The sequence below is a fragment of the Mobula birostris genome, chromosome 10 (assembly GCF_030028105.1).
Source record: "Mobula birostris isolate sMobBir1 chromosome 10, sMobBir1.hap1, whole genome shotgun sequence".
Lineage (NCBI taxonomy): Eukaryota > Metazoa > Chordata > Chondrichthyes > Myliobatiformes > Myliobatidae > Mobula > Mobula birostris.
Genome location: NC_092379.1, coordinates 19,225,504 through 19,251,161, shown reverse-complemented (window position 1 = coordinate 19,251,161; position 25,658 = coordinate 19,225,504). Strand labels below are relative to the sequence as shown.

Below are 25,658 nucleotides of genomic sequence, written 5' to 3'. Positions count from 1 at the left end.
AGGTATGATGTTGTGGCCATCACTGAGTCGTGGCTGAAGGTTGGTTGTAGTTGGGAGTTGAATTTCCAAGGTTACACGTTATATCGGAGGGATAGGAAAGTAGGCAGAGGGGGTGGTGTGGTTCTACTGGTAAAGAATGACATCAAATCAATGTAAAGATGTGACATAAGATCGGAAGATGTTGAATCCTTGTGGGTTGAGTTAAGAAACTGCAAGGGTAAAAGGACGTTGATGGCAGTTATATACAGGCCTCCCAACAGTGGCTGAGAGGTGGACTACAGGTTACAACAGGAACTAGAAAAGGCGAGTCAAAAGGGTAATGTTGTGATTGTCTGAGGGATTTTAACATGCAGGTCGATTGGGAAAATCAGGTTGGTAATAGATCTCAAGAGAGTGAGTTTGTCGAATGCCTAAGAGATAGATTTTTAGAGCAGCTGAGCCTACTGGGGGATCAGCTATACTGGATTGGGTGTTATGTAATGAACCAGAGGCGATTAGAGAGCTTAAGGTAAAAGAACCCTTAGGAACCAGTGATCACAATATGATTGAGTTCAACTTGAAATTTGATAGGGATAAAGTAAAGTCTGATGTAGCAGTATTTCAGTGGAGTAAAGAAAATTACAGTGGTATGATAGAGGAGTTGGCCAAAGTAAATTGGAAGGAGCTGCAGGCAGAGTGGCAATGGAGTGACTTTCTGGGAAAAATGAGGAAGGTGCAGGACACATCTATTCCAAAACTGAATAAATAATCAAATGGTAAAATAGTACAACAGTGACTGACAAGGGAAGTCAAAGCCATTGTAAAAGCAAAAGAAAGGGCATACAACAAATCAAAAACTAGTGGGAAGATAGAGGATTGGGAAATTTTTAAAAACCTACAGAGAGCAACTAAAAATCATGAGAAGGAAAAGATGAAATATGAAAGCAAGCTAGCAAATAATATCAAAGTGGATAGGAAAAGTTTTTTCAAGTATTTTAAAAATAAAAGAGAAATGAGAGTGGATTTTATTTTTATTTTATTTTATTACTATTTAATTATTTATGGTGCAACTGTAACGAAAACCAATTTCCCTCGGGATCAATAAAGTATGACTATGACTATTTAGGATCACAAGAAAATGAGGCAGGATAAGTATAAATGGGGGACAAGGAGATTGCTGATGAACTAGATACTTTGCATCAGTCTTCACTGTAGAGGACACTAGCAGTATGCCTGATGTTGTAGTGTGTTAAGGAAGAGAACTGGGTGCAGTTACAATTACAAGAGAGAAGGTGCTCGAAAAGCTGAAAGACCTGAAGCTACATAAGTCACCCAGACCAGATGAACTGCATCCTAAGGTTCTGAAAGAGGTAGCGTTAGAGATTGTGGTGGCATTAGAAATAATCTTTCAGAAATCATTGGACTCTGGCATGGTGCAAGAGGACTGGAAAACTGCAAATGTCACTCCACTCTTTAAGAAAGCAGGAAGGCAACAGAAAGGAAATTATATCCCTCAGTGGTTGGGAAGATGTTAGAGTCAATTGTTAAGGATGAGGTGATGGAGTACTTGGCGACACAGACAAAATAGTACAAAGTCAGCATGGTTTCATTCCAGGAAGATCCTGCTCAACAAACCTGTTGGAATTCTTTGAGCAGATTATGAGTAGGAGAGATAAAGGGGATGATGCAATGAATGTTGTATATTTGGACGTTCAGAAGGAGTTTGATAAGGTGCCGCATATGAAGCTGCTTACCAAGTTAAGAGCCCATAGTATTTCAGGAGAGTTACAAACATGGTTAGAGCATTGGCTGATAGATAGGGAGGCAGCGAGTGGGAAGAAACGGATCCTTTTCTGGTTAGCTGCCAGTGACTAGTGGTGTTCCGCAGGGGTCCGTGTTGGGAACACTCCTTTTTATGCTGTATATAAATGATTTAGATGATAGAATAGATGGATTTGTTGCCAAGTTTACAAATGATATGAAGCTTGGTGGAGGGGCAGGTAGTGTTGAGGAAACAGGTGGGATGCTGGACTTGGACAGATTAGGAGAATGGGCAAGGAAGTGGCAAATGAAATACAATGTTGGAAATGCATGGTCATGCACTTCGGTAGTAGAAATAAATGTGTGGAATATTTTCACAATGGGGAGAAAATCCAGGAAACTAGATGCAGAGGGACTTGGGAGTCTTTGTGCAGAACACCCTGATGGTTAACATGCAGGTTGAGATGATGGTGAGGAAGGCAAATGCCATGTTAGCATTCATTTCAAGATGTCTCGGATACAAGAGCCAGTGTGTGATGCTGAGGCTTTATAAGGCACTGGTGAGGCCTCACCTTGAGTAGTGTGAACAGTTTTGGGCCCCTCATCTTAGAAAAGATGTGCTGGCATTGGAGAGGGTCCAGAGGAGGTTCACAAGGATGATTCCAGGAATGAAAGGGTTATCATACGAGGAACATTTGATGGCTCTGGGTCTGTAGTCACTGGAGTTCAGAAGGATGAGGGGGAATCTCATTAAAACCTTTTGAATGTTGAAAGGCCTAGACAGAGTAGATGTGGAAAGGATGTTTCCCATGGTGGGAGAGTCCAGGACAAGAGGGCACAGCCTCAGGATAGAGGGGCGCCCTTTCTAAACAGTGATGCAGAGAAATTTCTTTCACCAAAGGGTGGTGAATTTGTGGAATTTGTTGCCACATGCACCTGTGGAAGCCAGGTTGTTGGGTCTATTTAAGAGAGAGATTGATAGGTTTTTGCTTGTCCATGGCATCGAAGGTTACAGGGAGAAGGCTGGGAACTAGTGTTGGGCAGGAGGGAAAAAATGATCAGCCATGATTGAATGGCGGAGGAGACTCAATGGACCAAATGGCCTAATTCTGCTCCCATGTCTTATGGTCTTATAAAAGCAAAGATGTAATGTTGAGACTTCAGAAAGCACTGGTGAGGCCAATTTGGGGTATTGTCAGCAATTTTAGGCCCCCTATCTAAGAACAGTCGTGGTGATATTGGAGAGGGTCAAAGAAGATTCATGAAAATTATTCCGGGATTGAAAGGCTTGTCGTTGACCATGGATGGCTTCAGTCCTGTGGCCAGTGGAATTGAGAAGAATGAGAGGTGACCTCATTGAAACAGGACGATTGTTGAAAAGACTCGATGGAGTGGATGTGGAGAGGATGTTTCCTATGGTGGCAGAGACTAAGACCAGAGGATACAGCCTCTGAATAGAAGGGTACCCTTTTAGAATGGAGATGAGGACGAATTTCTATCAGCAGAGAGTGGTGAATGTGTGGAATTCACTGCCACAGGTGGCTGCGGAGGCGAAGTCTTTTGGTATATTCAAGGCAAAGGTTGATAGAATCTTGGTTAGTCAGGGCCTGAAGGGATATGGGGAGAAGGCAGGAGATTGGGGCTGGGAGGGAAAATGGATTAACCAAGATGAAAAGGTGAAGCAGACTCGATGGGCTAAAATGGCATAATTCGACGGCTATACCTTATGGTTTTAATGGAGGAGTTCTGAGGATTAAGAGAAATTTCAAAAAAATGGGGTAGGTTAGGATTAATCAGCAAGGCTGTGTGTGTGGGAGATTATATCTCATGAATTTCCTCCATTTCGTCCCTGCTCCAGCTTCCATAAGATCATACAGTTTCTCTCTTTCCATTCTCATTTTTTCATTCCTCATCGATTAGGGCATGGTAGTTTAGTAAGAATGGCTCCAAGGACAGGGTTTTGCAGCCTGTGTGGGATGTGGGAAGTCTGGGAGACTCCAGTCTCCCAGGTGAACACACCTGCACCAAGTGCACCAAGTTGCAGCAACTGAGAGAATGTATTAAGGAACTGGAGCTGCAGCTCAATGACATTCGACTCATACAGGAGAATGAGGAGGTGACAGACAGGAGCTACACGGAGGTAATTACCTGAAAATTGCAGGAGACATGTAACTGGGTGACTGTCAGGAGAAGGAGGGGAAATGTACAGCCAGTGCAGAGAACACCTGTGGCTGTTCCCCTCAATAGTAAGTATACCTTTAGATAGTATTGAGGGGGACGACCTACTGGGGGAGAGCCAAAGTGACCAGGCCTCTGGCATTGAGTCTGGTGATGTGGCTCAGAAGAGCAGAGAGGTGAAAAGGGCTGCAGTTATGATAGGAGATTCCTTGGTCAGAGGAACAGAGATGAGTTTCTACGGGTGCGATAGAGACACACAGATGGTATGTTGCATCCTTGCTGCCAGGATCAGGGATGTCTCAGATTATGAACATGGCATTCTCAAGGGTGAGTGTGCGTAGCCAGAAGTTTTTGTTATGAGACACTCCCAAGCTCACCAGCTTCTGGGATTTAAATGTGCTAACACTCTGGAGAATGGATAGCTGGCTCAGGTTCAGGATAGTCCCACTAATTGGTAATCCTGGTTTTGGTGACAAGGATTGACGATATAATGAGCAGCTGAACAGATGTTTGGTGTTCAATCGTAAGCCTATTTGTGATATCATCAAGCAACACACACAAAATTCTGGAGGAACTCAGCAGGCCAAGCAGCATCTATGGAAAGGAGTATAGTCAATGTTTCAGGTCAGGACCCTTCATCACGATGAGGGGTCTGCTGAGTTCCTCCAGAATTTTGTGCCTGTTGCTTGGATTTCCAGCATCTGCAGATTTTCTCTTGTTTGTAAGGAACAACGGGTTGGAGCTTCAGTGCTCAATCGTAAACTGACTCGTGATATCATCTAGTGTTTGTTTCGTGCTCAGATCTAGTTTGATACCGTGTCTTGAACCTTGCTACACATACCACAGCAACTGGGTCCAAACCGTCCTCATCAAGGACTCTCATCACAGTACGATTAAGCCAACATGTACCCAGTGGGATATCAGAATCTTTCGTCCACTCTGGTCAGCCACACTGAAAGGATTTCCAGACAAGTCCTGGAGATTCATAACCTCCAGGTAGCCGTTCATCAACTTTCACAAGTAGGAAGCCAAGGTTACTCAGGAGAGCCAGTCGGTTCTTCCAACCTCGGAGAGATTCGATAGTACCCAGGTTCTTGCCACGGCTTCCTCACACAATACTCATGAGTATTTAAACTACAGCCATCCCCGTTCCCTTCAGAGCACGGAGAAGTGGCCTTCATTATCTCTCTCCTGACTGGAAGACCCCGGCCTGGGCTACTGCGCACTGGGAACATTGGTCAGAAATCTGCTCGGATTCAAAGTAATTCATGGCAGCCATGAGGAAGGTGCTTAATTACTTCACCAGAGCCAGCAAGCCTCGGACCGCCCGATGAAGATTCAACAGGTGGTATAGTCTGCGGCTGACTATACAACTGAATTTTGGACTTTGGCTCAGGACAGTCGTTGGAACTGGAAGGTTTTGGCCATGCTATAACACCATGGATTCCAAAATAAATTGAAGGATTCGCTTGCCTTAGGAGAGCCAGCAAAGAACTCAGAGGGTCTGATTGACCAGTCCACCCATCTCGATAATCGTCTTGGAGAGCGAAAGTGGGACCACTTCAGGAAAGTGAAGAGAGCTGGTCCCGACACACCGCAGTTCCACTCCCAACCTCGGACCATAATCAGCCAGTCGCCTGCTCAAGATCCAGTTGAACTCACACAGGTCGACTGTGCTTCTCTCTGTCGATGAGAGATCCAGCATTGGAATCAAGATCGCTGGTTTAACTGCAGGGAAATATGTCACCAGCGGGCCCAATGTTCCAGGCTAAGACCGTCCAGTATCGGGAGGACTGTGATGGCAGCAGTCACTGCTCCCTTCCCATTGATTCTGGGTTCGTGCTGAAGGCAGAGTTTTCCAGGGTAACAACTTAAGGCAGGTGAGGGCTTTTGTGTTCTATGGGGCAGCAGGTAATTTTCTGGATTTAACAACAGCCCATTGTTTCGACATACTATTCCAAGAGTTGAGTCAACCCATGTCCGCAACCATCTTGGACGGTTGCCCTCTAGGTTCTAGATGTATCCAGCAACAGACTGTGGATTTGCAGATGAGGATAAATACATAGATACTTTATTGATCCCAAAGGAAATTACAGTGTCACATTAGCATTACAAGTGCACAGATATAAATACTAGAAATAGAAAGAATAAAAAATGAGTTACCTCCAACAGTCTAACAGGAGGGGGTCATCACTTCCCTGGCAATAGGCTGACTCTTTATAGAGCCCAACGGTGAAGGGTAAGAATGACCACATGTAGCTCTGTTTACAGCAGCACACTTGTCTCAGTCTATCACTAAAAGTGCTCCTCTGTTCAGCCAAGGTGGCATGCAGAGGGTGAGAAACATTGTCCAGAATTGCCAGGATTCTCTGTATGGTCCTTCGTTCGACCACAAACTCCAGTATATCCAGTTTGACTCCTATAACAGAGCCAGCCTTCCCAATCAGTTTATTTAGCCTGTTATCATCACCCGTGTTGATGTCATTGCCCCAGAACACCACCCCACAGAAGACTGTGCTGGCAACAACAGACTGGTAGAACATGTGAAGGAAAGGCCTGCATCCTCCAAAGGATCTCACTCTCCTCAGGAAGTAGAAGTAACTCTGGCCCTTCTTGTGGAAGACATTATGGACTCTCCACTCATACCCCTGATTCTCGGTTATCTTGGCTGTCCCAGAATAACCCATCCATGAACTGGAGGGAGAGAGAATCATTGCTTGGTCCAGTCATTGTAAGATAGTTTGTTTGTGGCATGGTGTTCCAAGTCCCAGACTCTCCTGTGACCAACGACCAGTAATGGGGCAGCCTCAGACCTTCTGGACACCTAGTCCTGCCCTCAAGGATGGACAAGCCGGTTCCAGCCAATAGGACTGAGTGAGTCCTGACACTCTCTAGTCGGGATCACACAGGAACTAGAGAGAGGGAATCTCTAGTTCAGGAGAGGACCAAAGAGATCCCAAACAGTCAGTGGAGCTCACAGACAATCTTAAGGAATCCAGCCACCACTAGGTCTCAAGGAAGGGAAAAGACGGCTTTACACTGAACCATGAAACCTATTTCCACGAGGGAAAGAACCCTCTGTAATGCCTCACTGACGTCGCCTGAGGATTCAGGCGGGGATTTGGACTCTGATTTGGCTCATTTCCATGAAGGAGCTTTGTGAACCGAGGGAGCGAACTCTGAGGTCGGTTGAATTACCCTGCTACCTAAGAAGCCTGAGGAGTTGTTCTTGCAGGAAGGTCGGGAGGAGATAGTAACACCCAAAAAGGTCGAGATCCTTTCATTCTACAAGGACCTGGTCTTTGGCAGAGAAAGGCCTCCAGTTTTCCCCTGCACTGACCCTACGACTGTGCGATAGACCTGCTGCACAGTACTTGTCCCACGCAGGGTCAATTGTATGTGCTGTCAGGCCCAGAGAGAAGTGTAATGGAAGACTATGTTATGGAGGCTGTTGCCACGGGCTTCATTCAGCCCTCTACCTTATCTGCCTGGGCAGGTTTCTTCTTCTTACAAAAGAAGGATGGGAGCCTGCAACTATGCATTGATTAAACCACATGATAGCCAAAAATCACTACCCCCTACCATTCATGAATATGGCCTTTAAGATGCTCCAAGGAGCGAGCATGTTCACAAAACTAGACCAACAGATGCATACGATCTGCTCCATGTAGAGGAAGGCAATGAGTGACAGGCTGCATTCAATACACTGATGGGGCATGACGAGTATCTGGTTCTGCCCTTCAGCCTTGTGAATGCTCCAGCCATTTTCCAGGCCATTATAAATGGCAGGCTCCAAGATACTCTCCATAAGTAGGCCTTTGTCGACTTGGATGATATCTAAATCTTCTCAGAGCCATGGAGGAGAGCGTTGTTTATGTCAAGGACATTTTCAAGAGTCTTCTAGAGCATGAACTTTGTGTCAGGTTGGAGAAGTCTGAGTTCCACGTGACGACTGTTTCATTTTTGGGGTTTGTCACCTCCAATGGCAATCTCAAGATGGACTCTATCAAGACCCAGGCAGAGACTGGCCACCATCACCTAGCATCAATCAAGTCCAACGATTCCTGGGGTTTGCAAACTTCAGCTCAGTGGCAGCTCCACTGATGTCACTAATGAAGAATTCCATGGACACTTTCGTCTGACTACTGATGCAGAGGCTGCTTTTGTTGAGCTCAAACATCAGTTCACAACAGCTCCCATCTTGTTTTCTCCTAAGCCGGCCTTACCCTTCATCATGGAGGTGAACGCCTCAGACATTGGAGTGGGTGCCATCTTGTCTCAACACTCACCTTCGAACAGTAAACTGCACCCATGTGCATTCTTCCCTAGGCGGCTACCCCGGCAGAGAGGAACTATGACAACAGAAATCAGGAGCTCCTTCCAGTTAAGTTAGTTTTGGAGTAATGGCATCACTGCTTCGAGAGAGCCAGGAACCCTTTTATCATTTGGACTGACCACAAGAACCTGGCTTATATTCAGGAGGCCAAGAGGCTGAATTCCAGGCAGGCCAGGTGGTCTTTGTTCTTTAACCACTTTGAATTCATCCCGACCAATCGACCGAGGTCAAAGAACCCGAAGCCAGATGCCCTGTCCCATGAGTTTGATGAGTTGGAACAAGAGGAGCAGCCGAACACCGTTTTGCCCCAAGCAAGGGTGGTCGTGGAAATATGTCGGGGAATCAGTGCTTTTGTTCACAAGGCCCAAGCACAAGGGGGGATTTCTAAGAATGGCCCTCCGGGTCAGCTGTTTGTCCCAAGTTCCTTCTGGTCCCAGGTAATCCAGTAGGGACATTCGTCAAGAATGACCACACTGCCGGGGATTGGCAGGACTCTCATGTTTATCAAGAGGAGGTATTGGTGGCCCAGAATGATGAAAGAGGTTTGGCAGTACAGTAAGCAATTGAGGTTTGTGCCCAGAACCAGAAGGCGCATACCCAACCTCAAGAGCTCCTCCACCCTCTACCTTTTCCAGAAAGGTCTTGGGCACACATCCCCCTGGACCTTGTCGCGAGCCTCCTGCCATCTGAGGGGAAGTTGGTCATCATGGTAATTGCCGATTGGTTTTCAAAAGCCTGCAAGTCCATTGCCTTGGAAAAGCTACCATCTGCAGCTGAGAAGGCCCAAATTGTCCTGGTCCTGGTCTTCAGGATCCACAGATTCCTGGTGGACATTGTCAAGGATTGTGGTCCACAATACACCCCACTTTTCTGCTGGGCATTCTTTAAACTGATAGGGGCAACAGCAAGCCTTTCCTCTGGGCCAAAGGTTAGACAGAGTGGACCAGTCAAGATTTAGAACGTATCCTAAGATTCCTGGTCTCAGAAAGACCTGATGAGTGGTGTGATTATTTGATGTGGGCAGAGTTCCACAACACCTTACAGCATTTGGCACATAGTTTGAGTGCCAGTTTCGTTATCCTCCGCCTCTCTTTCCAGAACAGGAGGACAGGGTTGAGGTCCCTTTGGCCGAAGATTTCAGCCAATGCTGCAAGCAGAAATGGATTAGGGCAAGAAAATTTTTTCTGGCCTCTACTCAGAGGGCGGAGACCAAGGTAAACTGAAGAAGGAGACGGGGTCCCACTTTACAGCCTGGGCAACAGGTTTGGCTGTCCACTCATGATTTGCGTCCCTGGGTGAAATCTAGAAAGTTTGCTGGACCCATCGAAGTCCTGAGGAAACTAAATCCAGTGCCTTATACCTTGCAGCTCCCCAAGACCCTAAAGGTCAATCCCACCCTAACATCTGTAAATTAAAACCTGTCTGCATCAACCCCTTATCCCCAGCATCATCAGCCCTGCCGCCACCCAGGTTTATTGAAGGGGGAACAGGTCTTCATGGTAAAAGATATTTGGACTCGCATACTGTTCAGGGTGCTCGGCAATATCTCATGGGCTGGGAAGGATTCGGACCTAGGCAAGGTGCTATGTGCCTGAAAGATATATCTCAGATCCAGCCCTCATCCATGACTATCATCACTATCATCACAGTCTTGGTACATATTGGCACCAATGACAAGGTGAAATGATTTTAGGATTCAAGGTAGAAACTGAGAAATAGGACCTCCAGGGTAGTAATCTCTAGATTTCCGACTTTGCCACATGGCAATGAAGGTCAGAATCAGATGATTTGGATGGTGAATGCCTGGCTGAGGAACTGGTGCAGGGGGCAGAGGCTGAGATATATGGATCATTGGATCTCTTCTGGAGAAGGTATAACCTGTACAAAAGGGACAAGTTACGCATGAACCTGAGGAGGTCCAATAGGCTTGCAGGCAGATTGGCTATTCTAGATTGGGTGTTGTACAATGAACTGGAATTACTTAGAGAGCTTAAGGTAAAATAATCCTTCGGAGTAAGTGATCACAATATGATCAAATTCAGCCTGAAATTGGGATTGGGAAGCTTTTAAAAACCAACAGAGGGTAACTAAAAAAGTTAGTAAGAAGATTAAGATGGAATACAAAAGTAAGCTTGCCAAGAGGACATCAGAAGTGTTTCTGAAACATGAAGTGTAAAAGAGAGGAGAGAGTAGATATCGGACCACCGGAAAACGATGCTGGGAAGGTAGAAATGGGGGACAAGGAAATGGCGGATGAACTGAATGAATATTTTCCATCAGTCTTCCCTGAGGAAGACACCAGCAGTTTGGTACAAGCTCCAGGTGTCAGAGGTCATGAAATGTGTGAAGATACTATTACTATGGAGAAGATTCTTGAGAAAAGGGGACATTCAGAGGGCTGACAGCAGAGCAGCAATGACTGGAGTTTTTGGGAACAATATAGAAGGCACAAGACAGATACATCCCAAAGAGGAAGTATTCTAAAGGCAGGATGATGCCAGGCAGCATCTATGAAAAAGAGTAAACAAACAATATTTGGGGCCAAGACACTTCATCAGTCTGATGATGGGTCTCAGCCCAAAAAGTTTACTATTTACTCTTTTCCATAGATGTTGCCTGGCCCGCTGAGCTTCTCCAGTATTGTTGTGTGTTACCTAAGAGCCCATGGTTATTACAGCAAAAGCTCCAAGCATGGATAGACCATTGGCTGATTGGCAGGAGGCAAAGAGAAGGAACAAAGGGAGTTTTCATTGGTTGGCTGCCGGTGAATAGTGGTGTTCCAGTAAGGTCTGTGTTGCAATTGTTTCTTTTCCCGTAAGATGTCAATGATTTGGATAAAGGAAGTGATGGCTTTTATGCCCAACTTTGTGGATGATACAAAAATTGGTGGAGGGGCTGGTAGAGTTGGAGTCAGAGAGGCTACAGACAGATTTGGAGAATAGGCAAAGAAGTGGCAGATAGAACTAAGTGTTGAGAATTGTATGGTAATGCACTTTGGTAGGAGAAATAAAAGTGTAGACTATTTTCTAAATGGAAAGAAAATTCAAAAATCTGAGATGCAAAGGAACTTGGGAGTGCTTCTGCAGGATTCCATTAAGGTACATTTGCAGGTTGAAGTGGTGGTAAGGAAGGCAAATGCGAAGTTTGCCTTCATCTCGAGAGGACATAAGAACATAAGAAGTAGGAGCAGGAGTTGGCCATCAGGCCCGTCAAGCCTGCTCCGCCATTCAATAAGATCATGGTTGATCTGGACATGGACTCATCTCCACCTACCTGCCTTTTCCCTAAAACCCTTAATATCCCATCTATGCAAAAATAGAAACATAGAAAACCTACAGCACAATACAGTCCCTTCAGTCCACAAAGCTGTGCTGGTCATGTCCTTACCTTAGAAATTACCAAGGGTTACTCATAGCCCTCTATTTTTCTAAGCTCCAGGTACCTATGCAGGAGTCTCTTAAAAGACCCTATTGTATCTGCCTCCACCACTGTCACAGGCAGCCCATTCCACGTACTCACAACTCTCTGCATAAAAAACTTACCCCTGACATTTCCTCTGTACCTACTTCCAAGCACCTTAAAACTGTGCCCTCTTGTGCTAGCCATTTCAGCCTGGGGAAAAAGCCTCTGACTATCCACATGATCAATGCCTCTCATCATCTTATACACCTCTAACAGGACACCTCTCGTCCTCTGTTGCTCCAAGGAAGAAAGGCCGAGTTCACTCAACCTATTCTCATAAGGCATGCTCCCCAATCCAGGCAACATCCTTGTAAATCTCCTCTGCACCCTTTCTATGGTTTCCATATCCTTCCTGTAGTGAGGCAACCAGAACTGAGCACAGTGCTCCAAGTGGGGTCTGACCAGGGTCCCATATAGCTGCAACATTAGCTCTCAACTCCTAAATTCAATCCCATGATTGATGAAGGCCAATGCACCATATGCCTTCTTAACCACAGAGTTAAACTGTGTAGCAGCTTTGAGTGTCCTATGGACTCGGACCCCAAAATCTCTCTGATCCTCCACACTGCTGAGAGTCTTACCATTAATACTATATTCTGCCATTATATTTGACCTATCAAAATGAACCACTTCACACTTACCTGGGTTGAACTCCATCTGCCACTTCTCAGCCCAGTTTTGCATCCTACCTATGTCCCACTGTAACCTCCGACAGCCCTCCAAACTATCCATAACACCCCCAACTTTTGTATCATCAGCAAATTTACTAACCCATCCCTCCACTTCCTCTTCCAGGTCATTTATAAAAATCATGAAGAGTAGGGGTCCCAGAACAGATCCCTGAGGCATACCACTGGTCACCAACCTCCATGCAAAATATGACCCGTCTACAACCATACTTTGCCTTCTGTTGGCAAGCCAGTTCTGGATCCACAGAGCAATGTCCCCTTGGATCCCATTCCTCCTTACTTTCTCAATAAGCCTTGCATGGGGTAACTTACCAAACCCCTTGCTGAAATCCATATACACGACATCCACTGCTCTACCTTCATTAATACGTTTAGACACATCCTCAAAAAATTCAATCAAAAAATTGATCCAACCTTGTCTTAAATATATTTACTGAGGTAGCCTCCATTGCTTCATCAGGCAGAGAATTCCACAGATTCACCACTCTCTGGGAAAAGCAGTTCCTCCTCATCTCCATCTTATATCTACTTCCCCGAATCTTGAGGCCATATCCCCTTGTTCTAGTCTCACCTACCAGCAGAAACAACTTTCCTGCCTCTATCTTATCTATCCCTCTCATAATGTTATAAATTTATATAAGATCTCCTCTCAGTCTTCTGAATTCCAATGAGTACAGTCTCTGGCGATTCAATCTCTCCACATAGTCTAACCCCCTTATCTCTGGAATCAACCTGGTGAACCTTCACTGCACCACCTTCAAAGTCAGCATATCCTCCTTCAAGTAAGGAGACCATAACTAAACTCCAGGTGCAGTCTCACCAGTACCCTGTACAGTTGCAGCATAACCTCTCTGCTCTCAAATTTAATCCCTCAAGCAATGTAGGCCAACATTCCATTTGCCTTTGTGATAGCCTGCTGCACCTGCAAACTAATCTTTTGTGATTCACACACAAGCACTCCCAAGTCCCCCTGCACAGTGAATGAGCTCATATTTACCAACATTGAATTCCATCTGCTGGACCTTTGCCCACTCACTGAATCTATCTATATCTCTCTGCAGACTCTCCGTATCTTCTGCACAATTTGTTTTTCCAGTCAATTTAGTATCATCAGCAAAATTAGATACACTACATTCACTCCCCTCTTCCAGATCGTTAATGTATATCGTGAACAGTTGCAGGCCCAACACCGACCCATGCGGCACACCGCTCACCACTGACTGCCAACCAGAGTAACACCCACGTATCCCAACTTTCTGCTTTCTATTAGTTAAACAATCCTCTATCCATGCTGATACATCACCCCCAACTCTGTGCATCCTTATCTTATGGATAAGTCTGTTTTGTGGCACTTCTGAAAATCCAAGTAAATAAATTTCATCTGTTCCCCCCATCCACTGCACTCGTTATATCCTCAAAAAGCTCCATTAAATTTGTCAAACAGGACCTGCCTTTGCTGAATCCATGCTGTGTCTGCCTGATGGATCCACTTCTTTCAAGAAACCTCACTATTTCTTCTTTAATGATAGCTTTAAGCATTTTCCCAGCTACAGATGTTAAACTAACTGGCCTATAGTTAGCTGTCTTTTGCCTACATCTTTTTTTGAAGTGTAGCATGACATTTGCCATCTTCCAATCCGTGGGGACCTGCTCAGAGTCCACATAATTTTGGTAAGTCATCACCAAAGCCTCTACTATAACTTCTGCCATATTTTTCAGTACCCTGGGATGCATTCCATCAGGGATCTTCAGGCCCACAAGTTTACTCAGCACTACCTCATTAGTGATAGCTATTGTGTTGAGGTCTATACCTCCTATTGCACCATAACATCTCTCTTTGGGATGTTTGATGTGTACTCCACCATGAAGACTGACACAAAAATATAAAATGTTGGGTAATGTTGGGGATTTACAAGGCACTGGTGAGGCCTCATTTGGAGTATGGTGAGCAGTTCTGGGCACCTTGTCTGAGAAAGGATGTGCTGATATTGAAGAAGTTTCAAAGGAGGCTCACAAAAATGTTTCCGGGATTGAAAGGCTTATCATATGAGAAGTGTTTAGTGGCTGTGGGCCTGTATTCACTGTAATTCAGAAGAATGAGGTAGGGATCTCATTGAAACCTACCAAATGATAAAAGGCATCGATAGAATGGATATGGAGAGGATGTTTCCTATGTTTCCTCTGGTGGGGGAGTCTAAGACCAGAGCACACAGCCTCAGAATAGAGGGTCGTCCATTTAGAACAGAGATGAGCAGGGATTTCTTCAGCCAGAGAGTGGAGAATCTGTGTACTTTGTTGCCACAGGCAACTGTAGTGCCCAAGTCATTGGGTACATTTAAGGAAGAGGATGGAAGATTCTTGATTAGTCAGGGCATGAAGGGATACTGGGAAAAGGCACATGATTGGGGCTGAGAGGGAAATTGGATCAGCCACGATGAAATACTGGAACAGACTTAATGGGCCAAATGGCCTAATTCTGCCCCTATATCTTATTTTATGGTCTTACTCAGGACCTAAAACATTAGCCAAACTATGGATCACCCTAAAGTTCTGAACTGATACTCAGATTTTTGTTTTGGAGTGACCTCGGAGAATACTGACAGACACCTCTTCATGGGGCTCCATCTCCTTGAATGAGGACAGACCGTCTGTTATTTAGTTCACCTGTCCTCACAGGTTAATGTCTGTGCTGCACCTTGTCACACACAATATCATACTCTCCTGTCTATATTTCAGGTTCAGCAGTGACCAGCAGACGCACGCCCCACATTCAGTCAAGAGATCCCCGTGTGGCTGCGATGTTTGGAAATGGAGTCTCCATCTCATTCACTCGGTAATCCGAGGCTACTGCACTGCAACTGCTCATTTCAGAAAATAAACCTCTAAATGTACCGGGGATGACAGATGGGAAATGGGGGCACAGAGCCGGTTCAGTGGGCGGAGGGACAGCAATGGATGATACATTGGGAAAATGGCAGGATATGTGACACTGGAGGGGGTATACAGGAGGGGAGAGGAAGGCAGGGTTAAGGCTTGGGAATGGGGAACAGGGGAATGGGGGTGTGGTCAGTGAAGGAGAAGAGGGAGGTGAGGAAGTGGGTATGATTGTTATGGAGCTTGAAGGTGACATGGGGATGGGGAGTGTGGTGGAGGGTGCATTTCGTATCTTGCTCTGCCAAATTTTATAAATTAAAAGTTGTGGAAAACATTGCCTATAGCTTTTCTTTCCATTTTCCATTGGAGTTTATGTCATGATTTGAAATTGTATTAATTGAAAACAAAGAAAATGAGAAAATTAAGTGACTGGATTTGATAAAACTGAGGGAAGCCATTCAGCCCACCTTAGTTCCTTCATCACTGCAGTGACTTCACCTGCCTCCAAGTACAACAAGTGGGTAATGCATCCCGGGACAAATATCGGAGAGATTTCCAGCCTGTTTTATAAGAGTATAGTCCAACACGTACTGCTCATGTTCATAATGGATTTCCCACAGTGGGAATACTGGGGTGCTGCACCCCGAGAAAGATATTCAGGAAAACACAGAGGCTCATTGGAAGAGTTTCTCAGAGCATCCCAGAGCCAGATATTGATGGAATGTTTCACAATGAGTGTCCCAATCCCAAATTTCAACACATTATCCTAATCTCCACACTCCACGTCCCATAAAGCTGTGGGTACAGGAGCTTCTCCATTGCACACACAATCTCCCTTCAATGTCTCAGCTGAAAGGCAGCACCTCTGTCCCTCTGTACTACTTATACTTTATACTTTATCGTCGCCAAACAATTGGTACTAGAACATACAATCATCACAGCGATATTTGATTCTGCACTTACCACTCCCTGGATTTTAAATATTAAAAATATTAAAAATTAGTAAATATTAAAAATTTAAATTATAAATCATAAATAGAAAATAGAAAAATGGAAAGTAAGGTCGTGCAAAAAAAACGAGAGGCAGGTCCGGATATTTGGAGGGTACGGCCAGATCTGGGTCAGGATCCGTTCAGCAGTCTTATCACAGTTGTTCCCAAATCTGGCCGTACGAGTCTTCAAGCTCCTGAGCCTTCTCCCGGAGGGAAGAGGGACGAAAAGTGTGTTGGCTGGGTGGGTCGTGTCCTTGATTATCCTGGCAGCACTGCTCCGACAGTGTGCGGTGTAAAGTGAGCAAATTCACTCTCAATTTTTGTTCTCAGGTCACTGAAAAGGCACTTAACAGCATCAATGCCCTGGAACAGAAATCACTGTGGGGACCAAACCTTTTGGTCTTCCCAGTGTTTAGCTGAAGGAAACTTTATGCATCCTGCAGCATCCCCCATCAGAGAGTGTGGAGGTGTTGGTACAAGTACAGGTGACACAGAACTGGATATCGACCATGTAAATGTTTTAAGGTGATGTCAGCAAGAGATCATTTTGAGAAAATATTCCAATGCAGGAAAATACACCAGATACTGTGGTAAAACACACCAGTAGAAAACATAAACAGGTACTAGATTAATGCAAACCAAGAATAGAATAGAATACAACGGACACCAGCAGCTGATTTGAGCAGAGTAAGTCCAAGGAACACAGGACCAGATATTGAAGGAATATGCCCTAGAAATAGACTTTGGGGAAAACTATGAAAGACCAGACAATGGGAAAAATACCCCTTCACAGGACCAGAAATAGTGGTAAATTGAATTGAATCAATTGTGATTGATCTTCGGAAAGGTTGTGATTCCCATGTGTGAAAAAAAAATTAAAATCCGTTATTTGGAAGAATCCAAGAATCAGATTCCCAACTCCACACCTCAGGGAATGCACCACGTTCAGTCATATGGGAAAATATATACAGATCAGATTTTAAAGACTGCACCCAAAATCACGTATTGGAGGCGATCGCCTGTGCCCATAACCTGGAGTGCATGTGTAAGCAGCACTGACCAACACAATTATTGACAGAGTCATTCCCAATGCCATATCTGGGGGAATTCTATCACATGCAGTTTTATACAATTAGAAACAATTATCAATGGAATTTCCATGGAAACAACTCAATACAATATCACAACATAACTATGTTAAATAATAAACAGTAAAATAGTGAATTAATTTCATTGACATTTCAGCCATCTGCAAATCCAGGATGTGCAACAACTGAGGACCTTACCTTGCCACTGAAGTCTGCTCCCTTCCAGAAGTGTCGATTCCTGACACAGGCCTGGCCTCTCCTTTCCCTCCATGAGCACATGCTGCCAGTCCTCCAGTATATTTTACATCCTCCATTGCTCACAGTAACAGCTTTGCCTTCTGCTTCCTGTTTGTGTCTCTGCTACTCTCTCTCTCTCTCTCTCTCTCTCTCTCTCAGCTAATGGCTCCGACAGTCTGTTTGCACAAAGTGCAGGCAGCTTGTCAGAGCCAGCTTCTGACTCCATGAACTTTGGGGTGGGGCGGGGGGAGAAATGAAACAGCAAATTGTAATTCTAACAGTCCAAAATGAGCACAGGGAAGCTGGAAGGAGAGAAAGGACAGGTAGAGAGAGAGCTAAGCAAGGAAGGGCAAGGAGGGAGAGATCACAGAGTAAGAGGGAGAGAAGGGGAAAGGAAGGAGTCTCTGCCATCTCTAAGGCCAGGCAAGTGGACAAATGTCCATATCGTGGCAAAGAACTTCACTTCTTGCTCTGCAACCTGTATTTTGGCACGAGAAATCTCCTCCATTATGTGAATGTGTGAGTCTCCAAAAACTGATCCAATTATATTTTCACACAACACAGAATTAGGGGGTATTCCTACAGAGACGGACTGAGAATTGTTCCTTTGAATCTTATCCTGGGGATTTATCCAAATGACTGCTGATACCTGGATGAAGGAGTCCTCTCATTGATGGGAATCAATCCCATGTTCCCGAGTATTAGATGACAGGTGACACTAAAATAGATGGTATTGTAGGGAGGGAAGAAGATTAGCAACTATTACAGTAGGATCTTGATCAGCTGGGTAGGTGGGCTGAGGAATTACAAATAGAGTATAATTCAGATGAGGATGACTCTGAGCGATTGCAGAACATTCTCAGCGAGGAGGGTGAGCAGACAGAAGTGGTTGCACACATTGGTTCAAATGACAATAGGCAGAAAAATGGATGTGCTGCTGCGGAGTGAATAAAGGGAGTTAGAAAAGAGTTAAAATGTTTCACGGGTCGAGTTTCAGGGCAGGAGTTTCATGACAGGGGTTTCAGGGCATGAGATTCAGGGTAGAAGTTTCAGGGGTCGAGTTTCAAGGCAGGAGTTTCAGGGGTCGAGTTTCAGGGCAGAAGTTTGAGGGCAGGAGTTATAGGGCTATAATTTAAGTGGTAATCTTTGGATTATTCCCAGAGCTATGTCCTGGTGAGCTAAAAATTGAACATATCGTACATTGCTGAAACCTTGCACAGGGTGCAGGAATTCAGTTCTCTGGACCTTTCACATGCTTTCTGGGACAGACGTGATATGTACGGATAATTTTGCCCCTTAATTTAAGAAGGGCTGCAAATACTTTATACTTTATTGTCGCCAAACAATTGATACTAGAATGTACAATCATCACAGCGATATTTGATTCTGTGCTTCCCGTTCCCTGGATTACAAATATTAAATATTAAAAGTATTTAAAATAGTAAAAATGAGTAAATATAAAAATTTAAATTATAAATCATAAATAGAAAATAGAACAATGGAAAGTAAGGTAGTGCAAAAAAACTGAAATGCAGGTCTGGATATTTGGAGGGTACGGTCCAGATCTGGGTCAGGATCCATTCAGCAGTCTTATCACAGTTGGAAAGAAGCTGTTCCCAAATCTGGCCGTACGAGTCTTCAAGCTCCTGAGCCTTCTCCCGGAGGGAAGAGGGACAAAAAGTGTGTTGGCTGGGTGGGTCGTGTCCTTGATTATTCTGGCAGCACTGCTCCAACAGCGTGCGGTGTAAAGTGAGTCCAAGGACGGAAGATTGGTTTGTGTGATGTGCTGCGCCATGTTCACGATCTTCCGCAGCTTCTTTCGGTCTTGGACAGGACAACTTCCATGCCAGGTTGTGATGCACCCTAGAAGAATGCTTTCTATGGTGCATCTATAAAAATTAGTGAGGGTTTTAGGGGCCAGGCCAAATTTCTTTAGTTTTCTCAGGAAGTAAAGGCACTGGTGGGCCTTCTTGGCAGTGAACTCTGCTTGGTTGGACCAAGTCAGGTCATTTGCGATATTGACCCTGAGGAACTTAAAGCTAAAAATAAAATGCTGGGAACTATGGACTTCTGAACCCAATATCTGTGGAAGGAAGTTAATATAATAGAGCAAAAATCAGGGGGAAGTTAGAATGGGAAGATTTTAAAAACCACCGGAAGGCAATTAAAAAGAGAAGCAGAAGATGGAATACGAAAGTAAGCTAGCCAAGCTTAAGGAATCCAGCTGTCAGTTCTCAAGGAAGGGAAAAGACTCCTCTACACCGAACCTTGAAGCCTATTTCCAGGGGGAAATAACTCTCTATAATGCCTCGCTGTCATCATCTGAGAATGCAGACAAGGATTTGGACTCTGATTTGCCCCACTTCCATGAGTGAGCTTTGTGAGCTGAGAGAGTGCACTCTGAGGTCTTCGGAATCACTCCTGCCCCCAAATAAGCTTCAGCGGTCATCCTCGAAGGAAGATCCGGAGGAGATAGGAACACACAAACAGGTTGAAACTCCTTCAGTCTACAAGAACTTCAAGGAGGTCTTAAGCAAGGAAAAGGCCTCAACTCTTCCAGTGCACTGACCATACGACTATCTGATAGATCTGTTGTCCGGTACTTGTCCCCCGTGGGGTTGATTGTATGCGTTCTCGGGCCCAGAGCAAAGCATAATGGAACAGTATGTTGAGGAGGCTCTTACCAAAGGCTTCATTCTGCCCTCCACCTCACTTCAACCCCCAGCGCAGGTTTCTTCATACAAAAGAAGGATAGGACCCTGCAGCTGTGCATTGATTATAGGGGATTAAATTTCCGAATGGCCAAAATTCGTTAAGCCCTACCACTCATTAATATAGCTTTCGAGATGCTCCAAGGAACAAGAGTATTCTCTAAACTAGACCTACGGATCACATACAGTCTGGTCCATATAAGTGATGCGATGAGTGGAGGACTGCATTCAATACACTGATGGGGCACTACGAGTACCTGGTTATGCCCTTCAGCCTTGTGAATGCTCCAGCTATTTTCCAGGCCTTTATAAACAACATGCTCCATGATACCCTACATAAGTATGCTGTCGTCTACTCGTATGATATCCTTATCTTCACGAAGTTCATGGAGGAGAATTTTGTCCATGTCAGGGATGTTAAAGAGTCTTCAAGTTGGAGAATCCAAGTTGCACATGATGACTGTTTCATTTCTGGGGCTCATCATCTCCAATGGCAATCTCAAGATGGACCCTACCAAGACTCAGGCTGTCAGAGACTGGCAACCACCATCTAGAATCAAACATGTCCAAAGATTCCTGGGGTTTGCAAACTTCTACTGGAAGTTCATCAGGAACTTCAGCTCAGTGGCAGCTCTGATGATGTCACTAATTAAAAATTCCACAGACCCTTAAGTCAGGACTGCTGAGGCAGAGGCTGGTTTTGATGAGCTCAAACAGTGGCACACAACAGCTTCCACCTTGGTGTCTCCTAACCCGGACATTGCTGTCATCTTGGAGGTGGACACCTCAGACATCGGAGTGCGTGCCATCTTGTCTTAACGATCACCTTTGGATGGTCAACTGCACCATGTGTACTCTTCTCTGGGTGGCTGTCTCCGGCAGAGAGGAACTATGACAATGGGAATCAGGAGCTCCTTGCAGTTAAGTTAGCTTTGGAGGAATAGAGTCACTGGCTCAAGGGGACCATGAACCTTTTTATCAATTGGACTGACCACAAAAACCTGGCTTATATTCAGGAGGACAAGAGGTTGAATTCGAGGCAGGCCAGGTGGTGTTTGTTCTTTAACTGCTTTGAATTCATCCTGACCAATCGACCAGAGTCAAAGAACCAGAAGCCAGATGCCCAGTCCTGTCATTTTGATGAACCAAACGAGAGGAGCAGCCTACCACCATTTTACCACAAGCCAGAGTAGCAGAACCAATTCATTGGGGAATCAACACTCTTGTTCAATAGGCCAAAGCACAGGGGGGAATTTCTGAGAATGACCTTCTGGGTCAGCTGTTTGTCCCACATTCTGTCTGGTCCCAGGTACTCCAATGGGGATATTCATTGAGCAGACCCACACATCAAGGGCTCCTCCACCCACTACCTGTTCCAGAAAGACACTGGACACACATCTCCATGGACCTTGTCATGGGTCTCCCACCATCCAGGGGGAAGTCAGTCATCATCGTAATTGTCAATTGGTTCTCGAAAGCCTGCAAGTCCATTACTTTGGAGAAGCTACCATCTGCAGTGGAGATGGATGAAATTGTCCTGGACCAAGTCTTCAGGATCTACAGATTCCCGGTGGACATTGTCTTGGATCGTGGTCCACAATTCACATCAAATCTCTGGAGGGCATTCTGTAAACTGATAGGGGCAACAGTAAGCCTTTCCTCTGGGTTTCACTCCAATCCAATGGTCAGACCGAGCTGACCAAACAAGAACTGACCCAAGATGCCTGGCCTCGGAAAGACCTGATGAGTGTTGTGACCATTGATGTGGGCAGAGGTCACTCAGAACACCTTACAGCATTCAGCACATGGGATATCAGTCTGGCTATCCTCCGCCTCTTTTTCTGGAACAGTAGGCCGAGGTTGGGATCTCTGCAGCTGAAGATTTCATCCAATGCTGCAAACAGAAATGGAATAGCGCAAGAGAAATTTTGCTGGCCTCTACCCCGAGGGTGGAAACCAAGGTGAAACAAAAGATAAGATAAGGACCCACTTTACAGCCTGAGCACCGGGACTGGCTGTCCTCTCATGATTTGCATCTCTGGGTGGGGTGGAATCTGGGTGCCACCCAAGATCATGGGAACCTTCAAAGTCCTGAGGAAAGTAAACCCAGTGGCTTATACCTTGCAGCTCCCTGAGACCCTAAAGATCAATCCCACCTTCCACACCTTTAAATTAAAGCCTGTCTGCATCAGCCCCTGAGCACCACCACCATCAGCCCCGCCACCACCCAGTTACTGAGTGCCTGATTTTAGAACCGGCCCTCATCCATGATTATCATCCCCGCTTCTCCGAGCTGCAAGTACCCACATGAATTGAGGAATCAGCCAGGGGTTCCTATTATAAAAAGCTCCCATCCACACCAGTTTCCGGGATTTAGATGATCTAACTCTGCAGAGTACGAGTAGCTGACTTGGCCTCTTTCAGGGATCAAGATAGTCCTGCTAATTGGTAATCATGGTTTGGGTGCCAAGCATTGAGTATTTAAGGAACAGCTGAACAGAGATTTGGTGCTCAATCATAACCCTACTTGTGATATCGTCCAGCATTTGTTCTGTGCTCAGATCTAGTTTGATACCGTGTCTCGAACTTTGCTTCGCATATCCCAGCATCTGAGTCCAAACCATCATCATCAAGGACTCTAGTTACAATCTTGGTACATATTGGCATCAATGACATGGGTAGACAAGGTGAGGAGGTTCTGTGGAGGTCCTGAACTGATGCAGGGGGCAAGGGTTCAGATTTATGGGTCATTGGGATCTCTTCTGGTGAAGGTATGACCTCTACAAAAGGGACAGGTTACACCTGAACCCGAGGAGGTCCAATATCATTGAGGGCAGGCTGGCTGTTGTGCAATGAACTGGATTGATCAGAGAGCTGAAGATAGAAGAACCCTTTAGGGAAAACGATCATAATATGATCAAATTCAACCTGAAATTTGAGAAGGAGAAGGTAAAGTCAGATGTATCAGTATTACAGTGGAGTAAAGGAAATTACAGTGGCATGATAGAGGAGTTGATTGCCAGAATTGATTGGAAAAGAACACTGGTAGGGATTACGACAGAGCAGCAACAGCTGGAATTTCTGGGAGCAATTCAGAAGGCACAGGATATATACATCCCGAAGAGGAAGAAGTATTCTAAAGGCAAGATGATGCAACCATGGCGAACAAGTGAAGTCAAAGCCAAAATAAAAGCCAAAGAGAGAGCATATAATTGAGCAAAAATTGGTGAGAAGTTCGAGGATTGGGAAGGTTTTACAAATCAATAGAGGGCAACTAGACATGTCAGAAAGATGGTTAAGATGAATACAAAAGTAAGCTAGCCAATAATATTAAAGAGGATATAAAAAGTTTCATCAGATACATAAAATGTAAAAGAGAGGCAAGAGTGTATATTGAACCGCTGGAAAAAGATGCTGGCAAGGTAGTAATGGAGATAAGGAAATAGCAGATGAACTGAACAAATACTTTGCGTCAATCTTCACTGATGAAGACACTAGCAGTTCCATGAATCCGGGGTCATGAAGTGTTTGAAGCTATCAATACTAGAGAGAAGATGCTTGAGAAACTGAAAGGTCTGAAGGTAGATAAGTCACCAGGACCAGATGGTGTACACCCCAGGTTTCAGAAAAAGGTGGCTGAAGAGTTTGTAGTGGCATTAGCAATGACCTTTCAAGAATCACGAGAGTCTGGAATGGAAGACTGAAAAATTGCATATGTCGCATATGTCACTGCACTATTCAAGAAGGGAGAGAGGCAGAAGAATGGAAATTATAGGCCAGTTAGTTTGACCTCAGTGGTCGGGAAGATGTTGGATTTGATTATCGCAGATGAGATCTCAGGGTACTTGGGGTCACATGACAAAATAGGCCATACTCAGCATGGTTTCCATGGTTGGGGCCGCTTCTTACGGTTTGGATTATGGAATAGATGGCTTTGTGGCTAAGTTTGCTGATGATACAAAGACAGGTGGAGGGGCCGGTAGTGCTGAGGAAACATAGAGTCTGCAGAGAGACTTTGATAGATTGGGAGAATGGGCAAAGAAGTAGCAAATGAAATATAATGTTGGAAAGTGTATGGTTATGCACTTTGGCATAAATGGGGAGAGAATTCAAAGTTCTGAGATGCAATGGGCCTTGGGAGTACTCATGCAGGATACCCTTAAGGTTAACCTCCAGGTTGAGTCGGTGGTGAAGAAGGCGAATGCAATGTTGGCATTCATTTCTAGAGGAACAGAGTATAGGAGCAGGGATGTGATGTTGAGGCTCTATAAGGCACTGGTAAGACCTCACTTGGAGTACTGTGGGCAGTTTTGGGCTCCATATTTAAGAAAGGATGTGCTGAGGAGAGGGTTCAGAGAATATTCACTAGAATGATTCCGGGAATGAGAGGGTCAACAAACGAGGAACGTTTGATCACTCTTGGACTGTACTCCTTGGAGTTTAGAAGAATGAGGGGGGACTTCATAGAAACATTTCCAATGTTAAAAGGCATGGACAGAGTGGATGTGGCAAAGTTGTTTCCCATGGTGGGGGAGTCTAGTACGAGAGGGCATGACTTAAAGATTGAAGGGCGCCCATTCAGAACAGAGAAGTGAAGAAATTTTTTCAGCCAAAGGGTGGTGTATCTGTGGAATTTGTTGCCACGGGTGGCACTGGAGGTCAAGTCATTGGGTGTATTTAAGGCAGAGATTGATAGGTATCTGAGTAGCCAGGGCATCAAAGGTTATGATGAGAAGGCAGGGGAGTGGGACTAAATGGGCGATTGGATCAGCTCATGATAGAATGGCGGAGCAGAGTTGATGGGCCGAATGGCCGACTTCTGCTCCTTTGTCTTATGGTCTCATGGTCTTCCAGTCAAGCTGGTTTGGGGTTTGTCCCTCCAACCACGCCTTAATTGTTTCCCAACTGGCTGGTAAATTCTGCTTATCCTCTCCTAAATGATGTCAAATTGTTTATTTGCTAAGTTGTTAGCATAGTAACTAAAATTTAAATGCCCACATATGGATACAATTTGTATATACTCTTAATTTATTGAAGTTTAGCCCAAGAAGTTCCCTGGATCATTCATCAGTTTTTTCTGGATCTGCTGGTTAATGACAGACCTCCTGTTTCCTTTCATACTCACCATCAATCAGTCTTGTGTGCTTTCACTCTCTTCGTTTTTATTGGGGCAAGTCCTGACATGGCTGCCAGGCCAATTACCTCATTACTGCCATCATCACTTAAGCCACTAGAGGTCTCTGTTGAGTCAGTATCACTTTGCAGTTCCTTGGAGTTCCCGAGATGCTGTTGTTTCTGTATTCGCTGCCTTTCAACATGATTGACACCACTGGGACAGACATCTCATTTTT

General features: G+C 44.9%; 1 long non-coding RNA gene across 1 annotated transcript in view; it reads right to left on the bottom strand.

Moving 5' to 3' along the window:
- LOC140203884 (uncharacterized) overlaps positions 1 to 17,676 on the bottom strand; it is a 117,652-nt gene extending 99,976 nt beyond the window's left edge. Inside the window, exon 1 of the long non-coding RNA XR_011887410.1 lies at positions 17,558 to 17,676. This is a non-coding gene — a long non-coding RNA (uncharacterized lncRNA). The remainder of the gene's footprint in view (positions 1 to 17,557) is intronic.
- Positions 17,677 to 25,658: the final 7,982 nt, after the last annotated feature.